General features: G+C 36.5%; 1 protein-coding gene across 1 annotated transcript in view; it reads left to right on the top strand.

Annotated features, from left to right (window-relative positions):
- THSD7A (thrombospondin type 1 domain containing 7A) overlaps positions 1 to 21,746 on the top strand; it is a 452,526-nt gene that overhangs the window by 99,713 nt on the left and 331,067 nt on the right. The window lies entirely within an intron of this gene.

Raw genomic sequence — 21,746 nt, 5'->3', positions numbered from 1 at the left:
CCTTCATCTCCCAGAGCTTGCTCAAACTCGTGTCCATTGAGTTGGTGATGCCATCCAACCATCTTGTCCTCTCTTGTCCCCTTTTCCTCTTGCCTTCAATCTTTCCCAGCATCAGGGTTATCAAATTATTGCAATAGTCAGGTTAGAAGGGCTAACATCATTAATGGAAATGAAAAATACTGGCTGTATCCTAAGGGAAAAGAAAATCTCAGTAATATAAATGACCAAATCCTATCGATATTGGAGTACTTTTAAATGTTGAGATGCTTTTCTGTCATCAGTATAAAATAGAAATAGCAAATCTCCTTCTAGGTAAACAGGAAAATATAAAGAACACAATGATATCTTTCATTTTTTAAAAGCATGAAACCCTCATTGGTGTTCCACATCTATTCATTGTGCTAGATTTGGTAACTGTGTATTTCAGTTATTTCAGCATTTTGATCTCAAAGTGAATTTAGAGAAAGTGTAGTAAATGAAGATATTCCTTGTAATAGGTGTTTTTAGAGATGATATATTTATTAACTTACTGCACCACTGGATCACTGTTTTAAATTGCTCCTGCCCCTTATTAGAGTATTAACCATTTCGGATTTTACACTTTCTTTGTAGGGAGTAACAGAACAGGAAGGGAATGGCTGCAATTAGAGAATGAAAATATGATAGCCTAGAAAAGAAGGTCAGTGAAAGGAAAGACTAGGAGATGGTAGGGGAGAAATGAATGAGTTCAAGAGAGTAGAAAATGAGTATCTGATGATATTGGTAAGAACCTCAAAGTGAGAACTTCACAAATATGTATCCATTGCCTGCTGCATTCCTGGTAAAAGGTGGAATATAGTCAACTGCAGTCTGCGTTTTCATTAGCAAGACAGTACCTATTAGGTGATAGAATATCACACTGGGGTTCAAGATTAAAATCAAAAATAATTTGGTGCCTTTAACAGGGATCTCAGAACCTCTGTCATCTAGCTACTGTTTGGTGTATCACGTAGCTCTCATCCGAACTACAGCAACCTTGTCAAGAGGTATTCCCCAAACCTCTGGTTTTCATTATAAGAGAGGCAGGATAGATATGAGAAATTACTCTTTGGTGACTGAAAAGTAATTTAGAAAACATGCAACCAACTAGGCATGATGTATTTATATTTTATGATTCCCAAGTCAGTGTTATTTCTTCAGACTATGGGAAACGGTTAAAGGGAAAATAAGTTAATTTCAGCACTACTCACACACTGGTCAGAATTCATGTGGTACTCACAGATAAAATAGCCAGTGTGGAAAAAATATTGGTCCAAACTGTATTTCTCCTTGATTCAGGTATTCTGTGGGGGGAGTCACAGCCTGTTTAGAATATCAGCACAGTCATTGTCCACCTCAATTAATTTCATGCAAAGAGGGGAAAGGGAGTCATTAGGACGCAAAAAAAAAAAAAAAGAAAGAAAGAAAAAAGAAAATCAATTCTGAGCATCTGTCTGCATGCAGACCTCAGGCCAAAACAGACTGAGTACCAAAAAGTAGACAAAAGGGAAATCCTAGATTTCACTGTGCAGTTCTTTGGTGCTGCTCCTATTATGGGACTAATGGGACTTTCATTTTGAATCATTGTATTTTACAGCTGCGTGTAATCATTATTCCTAAGACCTAAAACCATGATGTGTGGGAGAAGCTTTAGATGAGGTGAGGCATGATGGATTGTCATGGTCAAATTATTAATAGAAAGGTTCATTTTCTAATAGAAGTATAAAATATGGTATTTTATTTACATCTCCCTGTTGAGCTCTGGTTCCAGCTGCCAAAATGCACTGTATCATTCAGGACTACACAACTTTGCCAAACGATCTAGGGCATTTGGCAGAACATCTATCAAATTTTATTGTACTCTAGTTCTTATGAAAAATGTTTCACATCACCATGTTTCTCTAGAAAGCAGTTTTTTTTCTAAATACTGTTAAATCATGATCAGACCACAGTGTGATAACCACAGTGAAAGAAGAAGAGTGCAAATTAGTGTGCTAATTGAAATTATTTCTGTTGAAACACTAAGATTTTATATCACTTTCAGTATATTTATACTATAAATTAAATTTTAATATTGAAACACTATTAAATTATTGTCTCTTTTTTATAGATTTTAAAAAAAGAGACATACAGGATAAAGTCATTCATGAAGGACACCTAGCAAATAATTATTGAACATACAGTTTGAACCAAATTATGAATCTAATCAGGCTTCCCTGGTGGCTCAGTTGATAAAGAATCTGCCTATGATTCAGGAGACCCAGGTTCTATCCCTGGGTCAGAAAGATCCCCTGGAGAAGGAAATGGCAACCCAGTCCAGTATTCTTGCCTGGAGAATCCCATGGACAGAGATGCCTGGAAGGCTACAGTCTATGGGGTCAGACACGACTGAGCAACTAAACCACCACATGAATCTAAACCTAGCACTCTTGATAATTAAAGTTCGGAAAAAGTGAGATAGATTTACAGTAGAAGTCATGCAAATACTTTTAGATGTTCAAGTAAATGTAATATGGATGTTCACATCTATTTCATGCACATATATAAACATGGAAGAATAACATGAACATCACTGTATATACAAATAAAAGTCTATATGAAATGCATAAAGTAGATTATTTTAAAAAACTAATTAACCAAAAAGAAAACTAATTAACCAAATAACATTGTCATTAAAAAGACAAATAATTTTCCATTTTTATGGCCCTATTGACATTTTGCTTTTCAATCTGGGTTCTAAACTAATGTAAAATTGTAGAATGATACAGTAGTGAATCTTAGTAAATCCAGTACCATTCAAAGCCAAACAAGCTAAACCTTTCATAACTTTAATAACAAAAATATTTTAAAGAACAATATATCTTAAAATGTTTGATACAAGTTTTCAATCATGGGAACTGTGTGTGATGCTTAAGCAAGCTCAGTTCTTATATACAGTTTCTGTTAAGAACATCTCAAATTTAAGAATATAAATATAGTCTTGTTAATTCTGTTTTATTACATGTGTAACCAAGTTAACAAGTGTTACCAAGGCATCCTGGGAATTAGAAACTGGGATTTATTTTAAATTAATGCTTCTACAGGTTAAAACTTCAGCATTTTTTCAAATAAAAGTGCAGAAGATTGACATTAAAACTTAAAGCATGTTTTTCATTGAATCATGTTTCAGTAGGATTTTAAATTTTACAAAAAAAGTATTGATGAGTTAAATGGCTTTTCTGCTATTTCTTTGTTCGTAATTTTGAGAAGTTTCTTTAATTTATTCATTGTCCTTGCCCTAGGCTCTATAGTGAACGGTTGTATTTAGGGATTTTTAAAAATTCTGTTTCCCTGATTTGGTCTGGGAGGAACATCTCAACATTTCCTTTTTTGATTACTGCACTTACAGCTTACACAGCAGGCTTGATCAGTAGTTTTTAGCTGTTATGTGTACCTATGCATATGTATATCCTTATGTTCATGCACTGATTTGGGTATTCAGATATATATATATACATATATATATATATACACACACACACACACACACACACATATATTTAGGTATATAAGAAAGAAGAGAACTGTTTTTCTGTAACATTTTTTTTCCTTTTTAAAAACTTAGCTTCCTTAAATGTTCACAATAAATTGAAAACCACATTTAATATACCAAGTATCAAAATATCAAAACTTAGGCTTAAATAATGCATTGCTGGAATTCCCAGGTGGTTCAGTGGTAAGGAATCCACCTGCAATACAGGAGACTCAGGTTCAATCCCTGGGTCAGGAAGATCACTGCAGATGGAAATGACAACCCACTCCAGTATTCTTGCTTGGAAAATCCCATGGACAGAGGTGCCTGCTGGGCTACAGTCCATGAGGTCACAAAGAGCTGAACATGATTAAGTGACTAAACAACAGCAATACATTGCTATGGTGAGGAAAAATATATACACATATATATGTATATATTGTTACACATTTTTTTTCCTTAGTTAAATTTTGCCTAGTTTTTGATCCACACTAATATTCCATGTGACCTGTTGTAAACAGTCAAATTAGTATAAGGGCAGCTGTCCATGCCACAGAATAAGATCAGGGGAGTGTTACCTGAAAATGTTTAATAAAAAGATGGTCTGCTGCATATACCAAAAATGGAGCCATCCTGACTTGATTGCAGGGATACTTTGCACTCTATTGAATTCTGTGCTAGAAATTATTATAGTTTGGCTTTAAAACTTTCAAATTTTGGTGCTAGAAAAGACTCTTATGAGTCCCTTGGACTGGAAGGATATCAAACCAGTCAATCCTAAAGGAAATCAACCCTGAATATTCATTGGAAGGACTGATGCTGAAGCTCCAATACCTAGGCCACCTAATGCAAAGAGCCCAATCATTGGAAAAGACCCTGATGCTGGGAAAGATTGAGGGGAAATGGAGAAGGGTGCCGCAGAGGATGAGATGGTTAGATAGCATCACCAACTCAATGGACATGAGCTTAAGTAAATTCTGGTAGATAGCGGAGGATAGGGGAGCCTGGCTTGCTGAAGTTCATGCAGTTGCAAAGAGTCAGACAAAGCTTAGTGACTGGACAACAACAAATTATCCAGCGTATCATTTCATTTACTTATTTATTGGTTTATTTTTCTATCTCCTCAATAGAACCAAGCTCTATAAGGCCAGGGCCTTTTTTCTTTCCTTCATTGCCCTATGCAGCATACTTTGAACAGAGCCTAAAACCTAGTAGGTAATCAGTGAATATTTGTTGAAAGAATGAATGAATTTATTTCAAAAAGATAATTCTTGGGTATGGAACATACTCAGGTTTTATTTCTACATTTATTTTTGTACATAATCAAAACTCTTACCATGATGTTTCAGAGAGGTGATAAAAATAATTGTATGGATATTAGAAGGGAAGTTTGGCATATGTAAGACATTTTAAAGACATATATTTGTCTCTCCAGACCAGTATTTTAAATTCAGATTATCTGTATATCTAAATACCAAATGAATAGCAACTTCAAGTTTTCAGTCTTAAGAAAAAAAGCACATCAACATGATTAACATAAAAAAATAAAGGAAGCAAAGAGAGATCAATGTACTACTTAGAAATGTAAACTAGCAAGAAAGCAAATTAATTCTGTGACCTCAGGTAAATTACAGACTTTTTGCATCAAGTCTTTTACATTTTAATAGTGAGAATGTTGAAATAGATTACTTCTTGGATTGCTTATAGCTCAAAGATCTTTCATTAATGTATATGGCATATAAATGTGTTCTTATTTAAGGCATATGAAGTTATTACCACTTCACACAGTTTTATTAAAAAATGCTTATTGATATTAACTGAGAATCATGAAGAAAATCTATGAAGACAGGCATATTATATGACCCCAAAGATTTACAGTTTGACTAAGAAGACAAAGTAGTATGGAGAAAAAATGCAAATGAACCTGATCAGTGGTATGATGATAGTGTATGGTGCCATGGTGTGTGCCCTCTGGGGGAGGACCTAACTGGGTAGTGAGAGACAAATAAGACTTTTTTGGAACAAAATGTAGTTTAAGCCATTAGTGTAAATAAGAGGACAAACTAACCAGGCAAAGGAGATGGGAAACTTTTGAAGCTGGGAAGAATGAAGGAATAATATTAAGGACTCTTAGGGGTAAAAGATAATAAGAGTTCAGTATGTTTGGAGCACAGAGAACAAAAGAGAGACTCCAAATGAAATTGTAACGGTGGAGGGGGCAAGATAATAGAAAGTCTGAAACAGCACATGAACTCTGCATTTTGACCAAAGGCCATTGTGGAATGATTGAAGAACTTAAAATAAAAATGGAAAAATCAGCTTTCCAGTTAAAGATCACTGGGGCGGTAACTTGGAGAATGAATTGAAGAGGAAGAAGACACAGGGTAAAAAAGCTTTCACTGACTCTCGGTAATCCACATGAGAGATGCCCATGGCTGCTTTAGGACAGGAAGTATGAATGGAGTTGGTTGTTGAGTCTCTCAGTTGTGTCCAACTCTTTGTGACCCCATGGATGGCAGCACACCAGGCTTCTCTGTCCTTCACCATCTCCCAGAGTTTTCTCACACTCATGTCCATTGATTCGGTGATGACATCCAATCATCTCATCCTCTGTCGTCCCCTTCTCCTCCTGTCTTCAATCTCTCCCAGCACCAGGGTCTTTTCTAAGGAGTCAACTCTTCGCATCAGGTGGCCAAAGTATTGGAGCTTCAGCTTCAGCATCAATGAATCTTCAGGGTTGATCTCCTTTAGGATTGACTGGTTTGATCTTCTTTCCAATAAACTCTCAAGAATCTTCTGCAGCACCACAGTTCGAAGGCATCAATTCTTTGACACACAGCCTTTTTTATAGTCCAGCTCTCACATCCATACATGACTACTGGTAAAACCACAGCTTTGAGTATATGGAGGTAAAGTATATGAAGTAAACTATATGGTAAATTATATGGAGTAAAGAACATGTGAGGTTCTTTAGGGTTATTTGAGGGAAAATGTGTTTGGGGCATGAGGTTTGTTTTGTTTTGTACATGTGTATTATAGAAGTAGAAAGTGGAGTGAGGTGTCGTTTCCTTCTCCAGTGGATCTTCCCGACTCAGGGTCTCTTGTACTGCAGGCAAATTCTTTACCACTGAGCCATCTTGGAGGGAATCTTGCTAATTTAGGTTTTATATAGGTAACCAAAAGGCTGACCTTTTCTTGAAAATGAAAGATGTGACACTTGACTGTGTGTGAACTTTAGAAAGAACACATTGGCCCTCACACAAAGATAATATGTTTGTACAGGAAAAAATAAACTCCAGTTCTTCTTTGTGCAGTAACAGTTACAGAATTCCTCAATGAGTGTAAAATGATAAATTGGTTGATGTTTCTTTGATATCCTTTTTGCTTTCAATAATTTCCCCCATTTCAACATTGGTGTCTATGTTTAAAGCCTGTTGAGACAAAAAAGAAAATTTACAATCAAATGCAAAGTTTTATATGTCCAGACTTATTTTGTCTTAAATTATTTGAACAAAAATAGGACCAAACTGTGCCTCTGAATATGTTGTTTTGTTTTCTGTGTTTTTAAATTTGCTGTGGAGCTTTATAAATTACTCTTTAAAAGGATTCTAATTGTGTGAAGACTTCTTAAGTTTTCTGGATATTTTAAAATTTAATTTTTATTTTATATTGGAGTATAGTTGATTTACAGTGTTTTGTTAGTTTTAGATGGATAGCAAAGTGACTCAGTAGTATATATACATATATCCATTCTTTTCAGATTTTTTTCCCGTATATGATATTATAGAATATTGAGTAGAGTTCTTGTGCTAAAAGTAGGTCCTTGTTGATTATTTTATATGTGACAAGGTGTGAATGTTAATCTCAAACTCCTAATTTATCCCCCCTTCCCACCTTTTACCTTGGGTAACCATTAATTTGTTTCTGAAGTTTGTGAGTGTATTTCTGTTGTGTAAATAAGTTCATTTGTATCATCATTTTTAGATTCCATATAGAAGTGATATCATGTGATATTTGTCTTTCTGTGACGTATCACTTGGTGAGATAATCTCTAGGTTCATTCACATTGCTGCAAATAATGTCATTTCTTACTTTTTTGTGACTAATACTCTATTGTATATATATGTACTAGTTCTCTGTTGATGGACATTTAATTCCTTCCATTTCTTGGCTATTGTAAATAGTGCTGCACTGAACATTGGGGTGCATGCATCTTTTTGAATTGCAGTTTTTTTCAGGATATGCCAGGGAGTGGGATTCCTGGATCGTATGGTAGCTCTATTTTTAGTGTTTTAAGGAACCTCCATTCTGTTCTCCACAGTGGCTGTACCAGTGTACATTCCACCAACACTGTAAAGGGTTACCTTTTCTCCACACCCTATCTAGCATTTATTGTTTGTAGACTTTAGGATGATGGCCATTCATTGTAATGAATGTGCGATGCTGTGTGAGGTGATATCATTGTAGTTTTGATTTTCATTTCTCTAATAATTCGCAAAGTTGAGCATATTTTCATGTGTTCTTTGGCCATCTATATGTCTTCCTCAGATAAATGTCTATTCAGATTGTCTATCCATTTTTTTATTGGGTTTTTTTTTTTTATACTGAGCTGAATGAGTCATTTGTGTATTTTGGAGAGTAATCCCTTGTCAGTTGCTTCCTTTGCAAATATTTTCTCTCATTCTGGGGGCTGTCTTTTCATTTTCTTTATGGTTTCCTTTGCTGTGCGAGAACTTTTAAGTTTAATTAGATCCCATTTATTTTTGTTTTTCTTTTCATTACCCTGTGAGTTGGATATTACTGTGATTTATATCAGTGTTCTGCCAATGTTTCAGGTGAAGATTTCTTACTAGCTAATTCTTTAGTCAATTCCTTATCCTCAATAGGGTAGGCTAATGATATATTAGGACCTACTGATTAGAGCAATTTAGGCACAGATTGATGATTCATTTAAAGGAAAAAATGTGAATGCTTATCACAGTGGAACCCACTGTTTCATAGTAGACCCGAGCTTGAATGTACTAGCAACTAGTTCCACACAACATGATCTTTTAATTATCTATAAAAACTATAGAATGTGCCAGTATTCAAACTGAAGATATTTTAATAGGTTAATATAAATGTGAAAACATTCTTAATAATTTATCAGATTAGACATAGTAAGCAAAACAACCATTGCTCAAATTGTGTATACATATATACTAAGGTAGGGTAAGCAGTTTGGTAGAAAGAATGTAGTTTAAATATATCAAGTTGTTGAGAGCACCTCTTTCCAGGTGGTGCTAGTGGTAAAGAACCGGTCTGCCAATGCAGGAGACACAAGAGATGAGGGTTCGATCCTTGGGTTAGGAAGAGCCCCTGGAGGAGGGCATGGAAGCCCACTCCAGTATTCTTGCCTGGAGAGTCCCATGGACAGAGGAGCCTGGAGGGCTATTGTCCACGGGGTCACAAAGAGTTGGCCATGACTGAAGCAACTTAGCATGCACACATGCATGATCAAAAAAGCCCCCATACAAAGAGACATACAAACAGCATTGCAAAATATGAGCTTGAGGACCCTTGTGTAATTTTGCATCTTCTGTGCTATCGATATATATCAGAGAAAATTAAAGTACTCTCATGAGGATGTAAGAGTGCTCTTCACAAACTTGTTTTTAAGCTCTGGTCCCCAAAAAAGTGTGTATATCCTCTTATGTAGATTACTTCAGTAACAACTGAAGATATATTGTTGACTGTCTTTGACAATACATAAAGTTTTTTGTTTTAAATTTTATTTTTAATTAGAGGATAATTGCTTTACTATATTCTATTGGTTTCTGCCATAGAGAATAAAGTTTTGAGAGGATGGTTGTCTTAAATGTCATAGAGAGAATTTTGGATTTTGGAAGGTGCAGATGGGTAAAGATCTCGGAAGAGATTATATAGAAGGCACTCTGCAGGCTCTACATGAAATAAATATCATAGGGCCCATATGGAGATATGAATCTGGGACTGTAGGCACAAAAGTACTAGTTATGGACCAGCCAGGAGACCAACAAGTAACACTTGATATCCACATGTTAGTTTGGAACCAAATAAAAGACAGATTGAATAATGCCCATCCACATTGGAGAGGGCATCCTTTACTAAGTTCTCCAATTCAGAGGCTAACCTCATCGAGATAGCCCTTTACATTCAACACCCAGAAATAATGTTTAACCTGGGAGCTCCATGGCCCAGTTAAGTTGCTGCATAATATTGACCACCAGATTTAAAAGCCAATTTGGAGACTACTGTAGGCAACAGTGATGTAAACATAAATATGATTCATGACAATAAGAGCAAGATACATTGTATAATACAAGGCATATATTGAGTTAGAAGATACCTACCGAATAATCTATTGGGCTTTGTGATTTTTGTTGTTGTTGTCATTGTTGAAGAACTTAGTAATAGAAATTTTACAGGGTCACTGTTGAGTTTCAGGATTCCAAGGCCTAAAATCTGAGCAAGGAAAGCAGGAGAGCAGGAATCTGTGGCTTGAGGGAGCATGGGTGTCTGTGGGAGGGGTCAGACAGCTTTACTCACCCTTGTGCTCTTCCCCATAGGATTCTGTATATCTGCATCCTCCTCCTTGAAACCACATGTTGTACTTTCTCTTAATCTCTGCTTCATTATTATCATCTGCAATGTGCTGGCTGGTGAGATGAATTAGATGTGTCTATTCAGGATTGAAGAGTCACAGAGGATTGAAGAGGACCAGGGTTCAATCCCTGGGTTGGGAAGATCCCCTGGAGAAGGCAGTGGCTACCCACTCCCATATTCTTGCCTGGAGAATCCCATGGACAGAGAAGCCTGGTGGGCTACAGTCCATAGGGTCGCAAGAGTCAGACACAACTGAGTAACTAACACTTTCACATGAGGAAAAATAAGAATAGTGTGCTTGCTTGGGTCCCCTTCTTAACATGATTGTTCCTGGATTTGCTCAGCTAACTTGGATACTCCTCTTGCAGTGGTCATGCTAAACAATCTGTTGTAGTTTGCAATTCTTTGCAATTCTTTGAATTCTTCCCCTAGGTTGGGAAGATCTGGATGAGGGCATGGCAACCCACTTCAGGATTCTTGCCTAGAGAATCCCTGTGGACAGAGGAGCCTGGCAGGCTACAGTCCATGGGGTCACAAAGAGTTGGACATGACTGAGCAACTAATCACACACACACACACACATACATATATATATACAATTTTAAAGTTTTAAGAAATAATACCCTTGTTGTATGTGATGCACTCTTGATATTTTTCCTTTTTTCCTTTTCTATTCTATTATCTTCTACTCTATTCTGTTCTATTTACTTTTTTAAACGGACTGATACTGATCCACCTATTGGTTGTCACCATTTGGAAAAAAACTGTGTGGCCAGTTTTTTCCATTTAATAAATTCTGAATCATGTTAAATACTAAGGACCTGTTAGTAAGAGTCACAGAGTTTAAGTGACATAGGAATATTTGTCATCAGTGTACCGGTTGCACTTCTAGAGATTTGCCACTAGACTAAGAAAAAATGATCATCTGACCTCTATAATAGAGGTTGAGGGAGGGGTATATTTTTTTTTATTCCTTAGAAAAAGAATCTCACACATAAGACATGTTTAAAATTGCTTCCTGATACATACATATATATATATATATATCACGATGGTGTGATCACTCACCTAGAGCCAGACATCTTGGAATATGAAGTCAAGTGGGCCTTAGAAAGCATCACTATGAACAAAGCTAGTGGAGGTGATAAAATTCCAGTTGAGCTATTTTAAATCCTGAAAGATGATGCTGTGAAAGTGCTACACTCAATATGCCAGCAAATTTGGAAAACTCAGCAGTGGCCACAGGACTGGAAAAGGTCAGTTTTCATTCCAACCCCAAAGAAAGGCAATCCCAAAGAATGCTCAAACTACTGCACAATTGCACTCCTCTCACACACTAGTAAAGTAATGCTCAAAATTCCTCAAGCCAGGCTTCAGCAGTATGTGAACTGTGAACTTCCAGATGTTCAAGCTGGTTTTAGAAAAGGCAGAGGAACCAGACATCAAATTGTCAACATCCACTGGATCATCAAAAAAGCAAGAGAGTTCCAGAAAAGCATCTGTTTCTGCTTTATTGACTATGCCAAAGGCTTTGACTGTGTTGATCACAATAAACTATGGAAAATTCTGAAAGAAATGGAAATACCAGACCACCTGACCTGCCTCTTGAGAAACCTGTATGCAGGTCAGGAAGCAACAGTTGGAATTGGACATGGAACAACAGACTGGTTCCAAATCAGGAAAGGAGTATGTCAAGGCTGTATATTTTCACCCTGCTTATTTAACTTACATGCAGAGTACATCACGAGAAACGCTGGGCTGGAAGAAGCACAAGCTGGAATCAAGATTGCCAGGAGAAATATCAATAACCTCAGATATGCAGATGACACCACCCTTATGGCAGAAAGTGAAGAGGAACTAAAAAGCCTCTTGATGAAAGTGAAAGAGGAGAGTGAAAAAAGTTGGCTTAAAGCTCAACATTCCGAAAACTAAGAACATGGCATCAGGTCCCATCACTTCATGGGAAATAGATGAGGAAACAGTGGAAACAGTGTCAGACTTTATTTTTTTGGACCCCAAACTCACTGCAGATGGTGATTGCACCCATGAGATTAAAAGACGTTTACTCCTTGGAAGGAAAGTTATGACCAACCTAGATAGCCTATTAAAAAGAAGAGACATTACTTTGCCAACAAAGTCCGTCTAGTCAAGGCTATGGTTTTTCCAGTGGTCATGTATGGATGTGAGAGTTGGACTGTGAAGAAAGCTGAGCACCAAAGAATTGATGCTTTTGAACTGTGGTGTTGGAGAAGACTCTTGAGAGTCCCTTGGACTGCAAGGAGATCCAACCAGTCCATCCTGGAGGAGATCAGTCCTGGGTGTTCATTGGAAGGACTGATGCTGAAGCTGAAACTCCAGTACTTTGGCTACCCCATGTGGAGAGCTGACTCACTGGAAAAGACCCTGATGCTGGGAGGGATTGGGGGCAGGAGGAGAAGGGGACGACAGAGGATGAGATGGTTGGATGGCATCACTGACTCGATGGACATGATTTGGGTAAACTCTGGGAGTTGGTGATGGACAGGGAGGCCTGGCGAGCTGCGATTCATGGGGTCGCAAGGAGTCGGACACGACTGAGTGACTGAACTGAACTGAACTGAATCTGCTAAAGGGGCAGAAAGACAGTAAATTCATACCTTATGCTTAGGGCTTAAATGAGCAGATAAGTGCTCAGTTCATGTTTTTTTAAACTGTTGGTCACACTATAACATGGCATGTCTTATAAGTTAAGCTGAAAGAGGCATTTAGAGAGGAAAGCATTATAAGAATAGACTTGAGCCCTGTAAAGTAGGATCATCTTTTCTTCTTTTCTTTTCTTTCTTTGGCCTATTTTGTAGTTTCTTCTAGTCCTTCCTTGATTTGAGGAAGGGAAGTGTAATGCAAATACCAGTCTCAAGAGTTGAGTTTTGCGTGACTTCACCTGGCTGTTAACTGGTTCAGCTGCAGTGTGCTATGCAGAACTGTTAATTGATGAGCCATAGTGTTGGAACTATATGTAGATTACCGCATCTGGGTTTGGAAGAGTTAAGAGAGATTATCTGTCCTGTCAATCACTCTTTACATATACATGGACATACGAAGATGGGCAAATAGAGATGTAACACTTCGGAAGTTCAAAGGAAGGGGAAATTTGACACTTATTCCTGGACTTAAAATGTTCACTTTGGAAGGAATTTAAGTTTGTCTGATTCTCGGATTACTGTCTGCTCTGTGTTCTGAAGTATGCCCTTTTAAGAAAGCTGTTTAGAAAATTGATGATTTCTAAATGGGAAACAGAACAGTTTGATTCCTATAATAACTTAGAACCAGTCACTTATTACCTGATACTTGGACATGAGACTTGATGTTAGAATTAAAGAGAAGACTCCTATAAGTAAATGAAGGCAGAATCTGAGTTTGTGGCAGCAAATTTGACATTTTTGTTAGGTTACTAGGGCATCAGTTTAATCTGGATCATGGATAGCTAAGATCTGGCTGGTAACGGTGCCCATTGGAAGTGAAAATAACTTCTAATATTTGAAGGTGAGGAAGATACTTAAAACCTAACACCTAGATTAATAATTATATTTGTGCTATATCAAATTGTTGACTATTTTCAAAAAGTAAATGACTATAGTAAATGTTAGGAGGCATCTGTATGATCCGTAAACTCCAAAGCAAAATGGCATTTTATATGATGAAAGGAAAAAAGTTATCTGTTCCTTTCACTGGCTTATGATTACTTTTTATGACTTAGAAGCCCAAGCACAAACCAGTAATGAATAATCTTTAGCTACTGTAGTAGTTGTGGACAGTAATATTAGAGTTTAATATATAGGATCAGCCCTTCACCCGGGAGGTCATTTTGTATGATGCTGTCATCGTTCTCTTTGAGTAAATTCACTCTTTATACAAGTCCCAGTAAATAGCTGCAGTATAATCTGGAAACATGAGGTCTTCCCTGGTGGCTCAGTGAGAAAAGAAACTGCCTGCCAGTGCTGGAAACACAGGTTCAGTCCCTGGGTTGGGAAGATCCCCTGGAGAAGGAAATGGCAACCCACTCCAGTATTCTTGCCTGGGAAGTCCTGTGGGCAGAGGAGGCTGGCGGGCTATAGTTCATGGGGTCAGACATGATTCAGCGACTAAATAATAGCTGTCTGGAAACAGACACCATAAATACAAGTTCTGTAGTTTTCTCCCTTCATATTATGTGGTTTCTTGCAAGAAGGTTGCTTTTCAGCATTTCTCTTCCTGTGTTACTTGTAAGAAGATTTCAGCTGAGCATTTTTATTTGTTTCTGGGGACAAAAAGAGAAATCCAAATAAGTGAGCCCCTGAAAGATAGTCTTAAGGTTTTTGTTGATAGGAATACAAAGATGGTAAGTAAGTATTTTTTATCTCAACTGGGATATTCCCGTATCAATTGGAATTTGACCACAACACTCTTGTTCAGAATGCTTACCCAAACAACAAAATTGGAGCACAGATGAATTGTCTGTTACTAGAATCACAGGGTTATATCAGTTCTCACTGAGGTACAACCAGTTAGCTTTTTTTTTTCCTTAAAAATAGTACCACATTTAGTACCTACATTGTGCCATGTCTTATAGCTTCACATTTATTACTTCACATAATCATAACAACAGTCTCATCTGGTAAATAATTAAAATGCCGCTTGCCTGATGAGGAAATTGAGGATATATAAGCATGAAAGTACAAGTGTGAGTTTATATGTAGAGGAGGAGAAACATAGGAATGAAGAGATTAATTGATTTTATAAGAAAAATTTGTCCGATTGAAGATTGAAGTGATATTTCAAAACTTTCATTTGGATCTGAGAATGTCACGTTCACCTGGAGGAATTGACACAATGAATCAGTAGGACAGAGATTTAAACTCTGGGCGGTGTGGCTCAGGAGTAGGCAGTTTCTGCTCTTCTATAAAATCTTTCATGTGTATAACATGGAGTGGAGGACAGAACCGTGGCTGCAAATTCCAGAGGCGCAAAATCATCAAAACTTTCTTGTCTGTGTGTTCAATTAAATACTTTGAACACAGCTGCTTATCTGATTTATTTGTATTCCTTCAACTTTCTAAGACTTTTTAGCAGTCCTTGGAAAGTAAATAAGACAGCATTAGAAATATTCCTGAAGCTTTTTCTTCAAGAAAAGTAAGCTGAAGATTTTTTGCTGAATTAAAACTCTTTTATACACATGTTATTTAAATACATCTTAAGGTCATTTAATACATAAGTCTTTTTTTGCTGCTTTCAAACAATCTGAGCTATATATTATATTATATTAGGTAATAATCACAATCATCATTTGAATAGCAAAATATGAGGTAATTAGATCCTGCTGCTGTTGCTATTAGATCCTAGAACTTACTTATTTCAGCTATCTATTGTTCTGTTCTCATTTTTGATATAACCTGCATAATACTGTGATCATCTAAAGCAGATGATGGTCTTTAAATAGGGACTTGTAACATAGACCTTTTAAAAAATCAATTTATTTATTTTAATTGGAGGATAATTGCTTTACAGTATTGTGGTGATTTTTGCCATACATCAACATGAATCAGCCATGGGTACATACTGTATCTTTTCAGAATCTTAGGTCAAATAATAAAGCACTCATCTTCCTCAGAGCATTATGCAAACTTAATCCATCATGGTTTCTTGAGAAGTAGGTCAGCATACAGATTCTCTCTGCCTTAGAACTCAAGAAGTACTTTTTAATTCTGCATGCAAGAATTCAGCAGGGGCTATCCACTCTGGATTTTCTGGCTACCCTCAAATGATTCTAGCCTCCACTCCCTTGGGACTTCAAGGTTAAAGCTTTCTTGCATATTATTTTAGGTGAAAACTTATACTACCTGTTGTTGAGTTTCATATCTGAGACTTAGCCTTGATGAGTCAATGCAATAAAATCAAAGTTACTGAGAATCTAATATTCCTTCCCCAAGTGATCTGAAAGAAATATGAGCTATAGGAAGTACATGTATTTGAAATGAGAAAAGTCACTGAACAATAACTGACAAAGTTTTTTTTTTCTCGCTGTGTGTTCATGCATATAAAACATATTTAACTGATCCTTGGTGCACTGGTTCTAGAGGTTTATTCCATGGCCCACTAGCTTCCATGTGAACTGGGAATTTGTAAGAAATGCAAATTCTTGCGCCACCCCCCAGACCTACTGTGGCAGAAACTCTTGGGGTACGGCTGTGTGATATTTGTTTTAATAAGCCTCCATGGGATTCTGATGCTTTTTAAGGCTTTGAAACTACCACTTTAATACATATAACAGACCCCTCAATTTTCTTGAATAATTGAATAAGTGTTTTCAGTAAAGTGACACTGTAAAGCAGTTGTTCCGTATATTCACAAGGTTTTTTAACTATAGTGGCATTAAAGAAGTTATAGATAGCACGTATAGTTTACTTGCCCTTTTGAGAATTAGCAGTCAGTCAGACGGGTGGTATGAAGTTGTGTCTAGGTAGGAAAGCCTATTTGCATCGATCCTGTACAGAATTCAGAGTACCTTCAGCTTCTCTCCCAGGGGAAGGCTTTAGTCAGCAGGAAATGCTACATTTCTTGACAAAAACTTGCTGTGTGGCTTCCTAGTCATGTTACCTTCTAAAAAATCTTTCATTTTTCTGTTTATAAAGGACTATTCTTTTTTTTCCACAATGTCCAAGTACTGGTTCCTTCCAGAAATTTAATATAACATTATCAAAGCTAAGTTAAACTACTTCTTATATGTCTGTAAAAGCCTTACTATATTAAAAAAAAAAATATGTCAGGTACAGACTGAAATATAGACCAAAGGAAACAGCAGTTGAAGATGGCTAGAGAAGAGATTCCTTCTGGTTCCCTCCATGCTAGCTATGAGTTATGGCTATAAAATCAAATCTGAGTCACAAAGGATTCAACTGCCCGTAACTCATTTCCCACGCCAAATCATGAGCCTGATAAGTCAGAAAGCACAGCAGCCGTGACACTCAGGTGGTATGTAAATCATGTCGCAGATTTTTATTATCTCAGGCTGATCTGGCTGTTGTAGGGTATTTGTGAGTATAAATTCATGTGGTTAAGAGAATCAGTCATTTAGGAGGTTTCATTGGGTGTGCCTACTGTGCACAGACTATGGGGAATATAAAGACGCATGTCACATTGAGCTTGTCCTGCTTGAGCAGAGAGCCTACAAAAGTAGGAAATTAAATATTCTGAGGAAATGATTCAGAAACCCTCCAGCTTTGTCCTCTTCATAGACTAGCTTGGCCTTTACTAGGGATTTTCATGAAAGCAGGGGTCTTATCTTACTCATTTTTACTTTTCAAGAGCTTAATACAGAGTTGAGTACACAGTCATTTCCAAGTAAATCAAGGTTATTAAATTTCTTTCTTTTCTGAATTTTCCTTATAATTTCTCAACCACTCATGTAGTATCCAGCATGTATTGCCTAGGTTTCCATTATGTTTCCTATGTTGATCTACTTTATTTGCCCACATATTATACAATGTCTAGACATGCATCAGTCGCATTAAATGAAATTCCACATACCTAAATGCCTAAAGATTATGCTTAGTTGATCCACAGTGACTATTTGTTAATGATTGTAGACATAGCATATTGAAGTACAGCATATTAGACCACGATACAAGACATGACAATATAACACTGCCAACTGAGTGAGTGGTCCGAAACTTAGAATTCAGAGGAAACATAAATCCCTGGGCTAGAGTAAAAGGAGAAAACATTAATGGTACAACAGTTTGGAGCTAACGTGGGATTTAAAGGTATTCTACTCAAAAGTCTCCATGTTACAGCTGAGAGAATCTAGCTACTGAAAGAGTAAATGATTTATTTTAAAAGTCCAATGGTTTTATGTTTATTTGTACTTTGTTATCTTGAGTTGTTGATAAGATCTTATTAGTTATTGATTTTATCAGAAATTTTGTGCACCCTCAGTAGAAAGTAATACAGTTGTAACAAATATATTAGAAAGCAAACAGTAAACATTTATAATTTCTGTCTATGATTGCTTATTTTATTTTTAGGCCTATGGAAACACTTTCAAACCTGTAAGAAGCATGAGCAAAATCCATTGGATTTTTTCTAAATTAAATATGTTTTAATAGTATCTGTAATTATGAAATATTGCAGATTTATGACAAGTATTTCAACATGAGTTGAAGGAATAAGTATAAATGCTTAACACTGAACACTAGATTATGACATTGTCCCTGTATTATCTTCATAATATGTAAAGTATCAGTTTAACTAGTTTTAATTCTAGGCTTTGAGCCAGGCATTTTGAAAATTAATAAGTTGTGATTAGGCACAGAAATTTGATTTCATTTCCAGGTTAAAGGAATGAGGAGAAAAAGAATTTATAGTGGGGAAGATTGCTAGAAATGTTTGAGGAACCTCTTGACATCCCTCAGTCTGATTCAGCTATATGCTATTTTCATCGGTTTAAGAAATCATGGAGAGGGAAAAAGATAAAATGTACATATTCAAATTGATGACAGTCTGTTAGAAAAAAAATGAGAAAACAGAAAGTGATCCTTGAATAAAATATTTTATTTGTATGAGCATCTTTCACTTTCAAGAGTTATTTTGGCCCAAGCCAAATGAATTTCAAAGGAATATCAAATAAGCATTGAAAAATGCAGACATGGAAATGAGAATATACCAGAGAATGCTGAAGGCTTTAGAACAGATTCCTTTGGGTCTCTCAGCCTCTGGTTTCTGTGTGCATTTTATATTAATTAAAAATAAAAATAAGATTTCTCTACTGCAGGGGAAGATCTTAGTCTCTCTGATGGTTTTGCCTGCCAGGCATACACATCTGTGGTTTTGCAGAGATTATGATGATAGACTGTATTGATTCTAGCTAACAAATAGTAAAACAAAAATCATTTGGGGCTCCCCTTAATAATAAATGCCCAGACTTTTCTGTGATTTCTGAACACAACAGAATTATATGAACTAGTTCAGGAAGCAACCAAAATACTTGGTGTATGAGACAGGGTGTGGTGATAAACAGAAGGTCTGTAAAAATTTAATAGCTCCATAACAGAGAAGCAAAACCAGGAGGCCAAAGAACTTTTGCAAAGACAAACTGTGCTTACCTTCCCACTGTGCTTCACTGAGATTTACAGCTGCTTGGGCGTGAATTCAAAGAAAAGCAGTGGAAGGAATCAGAAATATTAATGGTATCATGGCTAGAGACAGGAGTTCAGAGGTCTGTTTTAAAGTGGTTGTTCTGCCTCATGGACAGAGAGGATGATCTCATTTCCTAAACTCAGTGTGACCCTGTTAGTTCTAATGGTTAAATCATTTTGAAAATTCATTCCATTTTCTATTTAAGCCAGTTGCATGTTTTATGGAGAAAGTTTTCTCAACTTCACTTTTGTCTTCCTCTTCAGTTCATGTTTTAAAAAATAAAGAATATGACATCAAGGAGACTCTTCTTGATTCTACAAACAATTAAGCAAAGAGCAAGAACAGGCTGAGAAACCCTGAATCAGAGTTGAGTGGATTCCTTGGTATCTGTTCTGTTCAGATAATGACAAGAGGGTGACTGATCACTCACTTACCAATAAGTCATTGGTTCTTTAGGCTCTGATAAATGTATCTTAATGATTTTCTGTTAAGCTTAGGCCTAATCTTTGAAAGTGATTAAAACACATTTCTTCTGTTTTGTATTATTTAACTAGGTTTATAGATAGAGCTTGTTTTAAAAAGCAAATGTGTTCCTGCCAAGTAGTTGATATTTTTGTTTTTAAATAATATCCTTTTAAGGTCTTCAGACAATTTTCAAAACTCAAGTGATGGAAACTTTTAAAAAGGAAGATAAACCTAAATTTATAGGGTTTAAATGGGTGTTAATATACTACTGAACACAAGTGAAACACATGTCCTGTTTTAATAGACTTAAAGTTCAGTTCAGTCGCTCAGTCGTGTCCGACTCTTTGCGACCCCATGAGCCGCAGCACACCAGGCCTCCCTGTCCATCACCAACTCCCAGAGTCTACCCAAACCCATGTCCATCGAGTCGGTGATGCCATCCAACCATCTCATCCTCTGTAGTACCCTTCTCCTGCCCTCAATCTTTCCCAGCATCAGGGTCTTTTCAAATGAGTCAGCTCTTCACATCAGGTGGCCAAAGTATTGGAGTTTCAGCTTCAACATCAGTCCTTCCAATAAACACCCAAGACTGATCTCCTTTATGATGGACTGGTTGAATCTCCTTGCAGTCCAAGGGACTCTCAAGAGTCTTCTCCAACACCACAGTGCAAAAGCATCAATTCTTCAGCGCTCAGCTTTCTTCACAGTCCAACTCTCACATTCATACATGACCACTGGAAAAACCATAGGCTTGACCAGATGGACCTTTGTTGGCAAAGTAATGTCTCTGCTTTTTAGTTTGCTGTCTAGGTTGGTCATAACTTTCCTTCCAAGGAGTAAGCGTCTTTTAATTTCATGGCTGCAATCACCATCTGCAATGATTTTGGGGCCCCCAAAAGTAAAGTCAGCCATTGTTTCCACTGTTTCCCCATCGATTTGCCATGAAGTGATGGGACCAGATGCCATGATCTTAGTTTTCTGAATGTTGAGCTGTAAGCCAACTTTTTCACTCTCCTCTTTCACTTTAAAAGTAGATTGTATAGCTGCTAAAATATAAAGGATATTTTTGCAGACTAATGGCATTTTCTTTATTTTGTGAGGAATTTTAGCCTCTGAAATTTCATTGTGTGCTTTCCCACTTGCAAGTATAATGTGCAGTCCCTGCTTTGAAAAGTCATTTGCATCTCAATGAAAGTAACAGTTTGATAAATATTTAGTGTGCATTCATACTGAAGACCATAGCCTTTAGATTACACTGGAGCATTATACATGTAGCTAACTATTACAAAGAGAGATGTGTACAACTCACAGTGTGGCACCTTTTTAGTAGCACATTTTAATATATATAAGGTGGCTGATAATATTACATTTATGTATGATGTACATGGAATAACAAATCTTATATAAATTTTCAAGTGTAAAATTACAGTAATTCTGAGACATTTTGTAAGAAACAGATCAATGTGGCTTCAAAGTATATTAGTAAGAAAAACCAGAAAAACCTGGATTATTTCTATAGCATGGAGACTGTATAATAGAAATGTAATTCTTGATAACTGTGTGCATTTATTGTTACACCATATTATGTGCTGGCTCATTTTATTCAAACAGTCTGTATTATGGACAATCAAGAAGCCCCATTATGTGATAGGTATTCTTAGAGACACTGAATAATGGTAAAATTGGAATACAGAAGATGAGGTTTTTGAACCATGAAAGACAATGAGTTATTTTGGTAATCTGTAATATGCTCAGATTAATTTATAGAAACTAATTTGTGATGGGTTCTGTTATTCCAAAAACATTTTCCCATAATAAGGGAATCCTTTGCCCACTGAACCAAGTTAGTTTAAATGTGTTTAAAATATAGTGCAAATCTTATTATAAAACCGGATTAAAAAAAAAAACATGTAAAAGTTAAAAATCCTCCTGCATCCCTCAATCCCCAGTTTGAGGGCATATCTCCTTCTGTCCTATT

Source organism: Cervus canadensis, chromosome 3, assembly GCF_019320065.1.
Source record: "Cervus canadensis isolate Bull #8, Minnesota chromosome 3, ASM1932006v1, whole genome shotgun sequence".
In the NCBI taxonomy this organism is placed as follows: Eukaryota; Metazoa; Chordata; class Mammalia; order Artiodactyla; family Cervidae; genus Cervus; species Cervus canadensis.
This window is presented reverse-complemented; position numbering and strand designations above follow the sequence as displayed.